Genomic DNA, 6,000 nt, shown 5'->3' with positions numbered 1-6,000 from the left:
TTTTGGGCGCAATGTTTTGGCTGAAAAATGTTGCCCAGCTTCAATCCTAACTGACATTACCCTGAATTTTGGCTAACTGTGGAGGTCAGAAGGGAGTAATGCTACACTACACTCTATGCATGGAGGCAGCAGCTGAATTCCCTGGCATCTGCCCATTGCTACTTCCAGCTGGTGCATAGTCATTGAGGCCAGAGCAGCGTAAGGGAACAAAGAGGTGCTCAGCTGCCCAGTGAATCCTAACACTGGAGGGAAGCAGCCATGCAGGGAAGGGGGCCAGGTGGGGAAACAGAGGTTGATTTAACAGTTGTTGCCATTAGTGTCTGTTCCGCGCTGGGGATCCTGAATGAAGGTGGCGAGGTGGAAGCGGCTGAGGGGAGAGCCTTGGAGGGCTCCAGCAGGCTAGAGAAGCGTGAGGGCAGCACTGGGGATCATGGGAACCGTATGTGTTAGCGCAGGCAGGGAGCTGAAGTCTGTGTTCCAGCCCCCACCCTCTCATAGCGGGTCCTGAAGATCTGTTTTGGGGGCTAGGCGGCAGAAGAGCCCGACCTCAGGGGTTTACAGGCTTGTGCTGCCTTACAATGGGCAGCAAGTCAGCGGTGGGCTGGCGATAGAACCCAGGCGTCCTGGCTCCCAGCCCCCACAGCCCTCCCAGCGCTGGGACGGAACCCAGGCGTCCTGGCTCCCAGCCCCCACTGCCCTCCCAGCGCTGGGACGGAACCCAGGCGTCCTGGCTCCCAGCCCCCACTGCCCTCCCAGCGCTGGGACGGAACCCAGGCGTCCTGGCTCCCAGCCCCCACTGCCCTCCCAGCGCTGGGACGGAACCCAGGCGTCCTGGTTCCCAGCCCCCACTGCCCTCCCAGCGCTGGGACGGAACCCAGGCGTCCTGGCTCCCAGCCCCCACTGCCCTCCCAGCGCTGGGACGGAACCCAGGCGTCCTGGCTCCCAGCCCCCACTGCCCTCCCAGCGCTGGGACGGAACCCAGGCGTCCTGGTTCCCAGCCCCCACTGCCCTCCCAGCGCTGGGACGGAACCCAGGCGTCCTGGTTCCCAGCCCCCACTGCCCTCCCAGCGCTGGGACGGAACCCAGGCGTCCTGGCTCCCAGCCCCCACTGCCCTCCCAGCGCTGGGACGGAACCCAGGCGTCCTGGTTCCCAGCCCCCACTGCCCTCCCAGCGCTGGGACGGAACCCAGGCGTCCTGGCTCCCAGCCCCCACTGCCCTCCCAGCGCTGGGACGGAACCCAGGCGTCCTGGCTCCCAGCCCCCACTGCCCTCCCAGCGCTGGGACGGAACCCAGGCGTTCTGGCTCCCAGCGCGGGGCAGTGGCTAGGCCCCCGTCCCGCAGAGGCCCCGCTGTCCCGGCCTAGCGGCAGCGCAGAGCTCCACCCTTCTCGGCCAGCCCGCCTCCGCCACGGCGCCCAATAGCCGTGGCTGGGGGCGGGGCCCGGCCGTCGCCCCGCCTCCCCGGCGGGCGGGGCCGGGCAGCTGCTGCAGGAGGAGGCTGGAAAATGGCGGCGGGGGCCCAGAGTGTGAGTCTCTATGGCAACCGGTCCCCCTCCCCCCGCCCCGTGCAGGCCCTGCGCCTCCAGGAAGCTCCTTTGTCCCCTGCCCTGAGCGCCCCCTTCCCCATCAGCCTGGCCCCCCTAGTTCGCCCCCTTTTTATCCCTTGCAGCCTCCACTGTTGCCCACCCGCAGCAAGTGACCCCCACACTAATGCCCCCGCCCCCTGTAGTAACTGCCCCCCTGCAGTATCTGCCCCCTTCCCCGGCAGCAACTTTTTCCCCCCGTGACAACTCTGCCCCGCACACACCGTTGTACCCTCCCCTGTGGCACCTGCACCCCCCCACCTCTTCCCCCCTGTTCCCGCCCCCCCACTGTCACCCATTCCCCCTCCCGCATCATGTCCCCCACTGGTGAGTGTACCCCCAGCCGCAGAGCCCTTTCTCTGGCAGGGCGTGGCTCTTCCGGGGTGGGCAGAGCTGTTGGCTCACACGCTGTGATTTACCCCTGTTCCCAACTGGCTGGTGAAAGCTAAAGTGATTTAATGGAAAAGGCCCTTTCAAGTTAGGGGGCCAAGCTGGACACACCTGGGGGGCTGGGCTTGGGGCCTAATCAGCACCCAGAAGTCCAAGGAGCTGTGGGTGCTCAGCACCTCTGGGCCTCTTGAGTCAGGCACCAAAAATCTCCAGCCACCTTTTGAGATTTGATCTTTAATTCCCATCTGACTATTTATTATTATGTGTATTACAATAGCGCCTAGAGGCCCCAACACATTGTGCTGGGTGCCGGATGGCCGTGCTGGACAGAGATCAGCCCCCCATTGTACCAGGCACTGTACAGACCTGTCTGAGACTGGAGCCCCCACTGTGGTGCTGCACAGACCCTGACCAAGAGTAAGGCCCCTTCATTGTGCTAAGTGTCACACAGGGAAATACAGTCCCTACCTGCAAAGTGCTTACAGTCTAAACAGACAGGAAAGATCATCCCCTCTTTTATAGACAGGGAAACTGAGGCCCAGAGAGACTGAATTACTTTCCCACACGGGGAGTCCAATGGCAGAGCCAGGAACTGAGCCCAGATCTCCTGGGTCCCAGTTCAGTGCTTCAATCTTGGGTGACATTGGGCAAGTCACTTCCTCTCTCTGTGCCTCAGTTTCCCCATTTGTAAAAAGGGGATAATGATGCTGACCTTCTTTGTAAAGTGCTTTGAGATCTACTGTTGAAAAGTGCTAGATAAGAGCTAGGGATTATTATTTAACCACAAGACCATCCAATGTTTAAATGATTGAAATCTTTCCTTTAACAGTCTTCCCTCTTATAAATTATTTCTATTGTGACCTGAATCAGTATCAGAGCCATGTGAACAGCATTCTTTGTTCATATGGGTGGGAGGCTGATCGGGTGTGTGTGTGGATATTCACCCAAAGAATCTAATTCTATTTGATTGTGTTGTGGGGGTTTTTAACGTCACAAAGACATTTATTACTGTGTTTGGTAAAACTTAAAAAAAAATTAAACAACACTCTGAATTTGGGCCTTAAACTCAGGGAATATTAAGTTATATCCAGGTGTGGAGCAGAGTTTGTCATTTGGTCAAAGTAGCTTTGGTTATGTTGCATGCAGAGAAGTGCTTCTAGGCTGATCAGGGGAATGGAGAGCCAATTTTATGAGAGGAGACTGAAAGAGTTGGGCTTGTTTAACCTGACAAGATGAAGGCTGAGAGGGGATCTGGTTGCTCTCTATAAATATATCCATTCCGGAAGGGATCCCAGGGAGGGAGGAAGAACTATTGAAGCTAAAGGACAATGTTGGCACAAGAACCAATGGGGATAAACTGGGCAGGAATAAATTTTAGCTGGAAATGAGAAGAGGGTTTCTGCCCGTCAGAGGACGGAGTTCTGGAGCAGCTGAGGGCAAACAACAAAACTAGTTTGAGCATGGAATTTGATAAATTTATGTCCGGGATTATATGATGGTGTTGCCTGCAGTAGCTGAGACTAGACTCAGTGACCCCACAGGTCCCTTCCAGGACTATGTCCTAGGTGTAATTGACTGATGCTGATTTTGTTGGTCCAGACTGAAGGGCTAAGAATCAGATTTTAAAAGAGATTTAGGTGCCTAAAGATGCAGATAGGTCCCCTGGTAGGATAGTGAAATCTGTCTAGGTGGTAAAATTGGGAGCTAGGTTAGACGCTTTTAACATGTGAGCTAACACTTTCTAATGCCATCCCTTTTATTCTAGTCCAGCAAGGCTTTGGTGTGAGGGATTCCAGGAGGGCAGTGTGGTCTAGTGGCCAGAGCACTGGACTGGGGGCTTGGGATACCAATGTTCTATTCCCAGCTCTACTACTGGCCTGCAGAGTCACCTTGGGTAAGTCTCTTTACTTCTCTATGCCTCAGTTTCCCCATCTGTAAAATGGTGAGAATGATACTGACCTTTTGTAAAGCACTTTGAGCTTTACAGAAGAAAGGTGCTGTAGAAGAGCTAGGGTTTATTAGCAGTATCAGCTATTCTGTATAAAGCAGTGGTTCTCAAACTTTTTTTTCCACGGACCCCTTGAAAATTGCTGCGGGTCTTGGTGGACAACTTAATGATCTTTCTAAATGTTGTTTGTACCGTTAGCTATTATAAAGCGCTTTGGATAAAAGCGCTCTATAAAAAAACCCTTAATAATAATTATTATTTTTTGTTTTACAAATAAAAGCACACAACTCATATTTTAATATCAGTAGTCTTACCTTTCTAATGTGATGGATGTGCCCTCTTTCCCCCGTTGCGGCAGCCCCCAGGCTGGGGCTGGGAAGCAGGGGGGCTCTCCCTCTCTCCCCTGCCGCAGCAGCCCCCAAGCTGGGGCTGGGAAGGAGCGGGGTCTCTACCCGGCAGCCACAGCCCTGGAGCTGGGGAAAGTTGCCTTTTGCTCTGGCCGCTGCAGCCCTGCACATCCCAAATTCCCCCCATCCTTCTCGTGTAGAAGCAGTTTATACTGAAAAAAAAGTATTTTTGCCAATATAGTTTATACCAGTTCCCCAAGTGAAATAATCTATTACAGCAAAAACTGCATCTTCGCCAGGGTTTTCGCTGGCACAACTGCGTCAGCAAAAACTCACACCCCTAGGCGTAGCTATGCCAGCAAAACTTCTAAGCATAGACCAGGTCTAGATGACCTAAAGTTTCTCATGCCTTTAAAATCTATGGATCCATGTTGTAGCTATATCCCAGCAGGCCTCATGCAGTTTGGCTGTACTACTGGGTGTTATGTTTGCCACTCACCCTGCTGAGGGTGCTCGAAAGCAATGGGATTCAACTGCTGGGGAACTCATATCTGTGGGCCACGTAACATTCTCTGTAGCCTGGGTTCAGTGTTCCTGATCTCTGGAGCTTGCAGTAATAAATGTGAGATTTCTGAGGCTGGATAAGGTGGTGAGGGCTGGAGGGAAGGCCCCCGCTCTCACGAGCAGGAGGATTGGCAGTTGCTATGGCACTGCAATAATGGCTTTTTGCTGAGTGCCAGTGCAGCCAGTAGGCGACCCGAGGTGTAGGATGTAGCAAAGAGATCTCCATGTTGGCAAACAGCCTGTCTAAAGTGGGCATGTTTGGATTGATGTAGCTAAGTGGATGTAAACCCCCAATGCACTGCTGCAAAATGCAGTTTACACTGGTCCCACTTACTCAGCTTCCAACCCTGACGTTCCACTGGTGCAGTGGGCATCATGAGGCATAAAATCCCCATGATAGAGAGAGTGTGCACAGAGGAGGCCCTTATGCAAGTAGCTGCGGGCATGCTCCAACAGAACAAGCAATCTACCAGGTGGATCACTGAGCTGTGTTGGTATTTCCATCCAAGGGCCGCCGTAGCTCTTCCATTGCATGCCCCTGTGTTTGGTAGTAAGGGCGCTCAGAATGGATCCCTGCTGGGTGCAGGCCAGCTGTGTAAATGCTCTGCCCCTCCTTTATGAAATAGGCCACAGAAGGTCTAGTCTGGGATATATCTACACTGATGGGCGGGCCCTGTGGCTGGGCTCTGGGAAGGAGGGGGTGCAGGTATCTGGGTTGGGAGGGCACTGCGGCTGGAGTCTGGAGGGGAGGGGGTTCGGGTGTATTGGTTGTGGGGGGAGGGCTCTGATGGGAAGGGGTTATGAGTGTCTGGCCCCTCCAGCTGGGCTCGGGGTGGTGCAGAGAAACAGGAACTGGGTTGTAGTAGTTTAACTCTCTACTCCTGGGGGAATTTTTGTGTGTGTTTGTAATATTACAGACATATTTTCTGACAGGTATTTTGAAATAAATTTCCAAATAATTGAAACTGGCATGATTATGTAGTGTTATGTTGACAAATAAAATTTGCAGAATTTTAAAATATTGTGCACTGAATTTTTATTTTTTTGGTGCAGAATTTTTATTTTTTGACACAGAATTCCCCCAGGAGTAACGGTTAGTGGATGAGAACCAGGAGTCCTGATGCAGTCCCCCTCCTATGTTAACCTCTAGAGCACATTCCCCACTCAG

At 53.5% G+C, this 6,000-nt stretch overlaps 1 protein-coding gene across 1 annotated transcript in view; it reads left to right on the top strand.

The window, feature by feature from the left end:
• Positions 1-338: 338 nt before the first annotated feature.
• Positions 339-6,000, top strand: part of DNAJC4 (DnaJ heat shock protein family (Hsp40) member C4) — a 78,833-nt gene continuing 73,171 nt past the window's right edge. The window contains exons 1-2 of the mRNA XM_073351766.1: positions 339-409; positions 3,739-3,867. The gene's annotated coding sequence lies outside the window, so the exon portion shown is untranslated. The remainder of the gene's footprint in view (positions 410-3,738; positions 3,868-6,000) is intronic.

The sequence above is a fragment of the Lepidochelys kempii genome, chromosome 7, assembly GCF_965140265.1.
Source record: "Lepidochelys kempii isolate rLepKem1 chromosome 7, rLepKem1.hap2, whole genome shotgun sequence".
NCBI lineage: Eukaryota > Metazoa > Chordata > Testudines > Cheloniidae > Lepidochelys > Lepidochelys kempii.
Note: the sequence above shows the minus strand (reverse complement) of the source record. Positions and strands in the feature narration are given on the sequence as shown.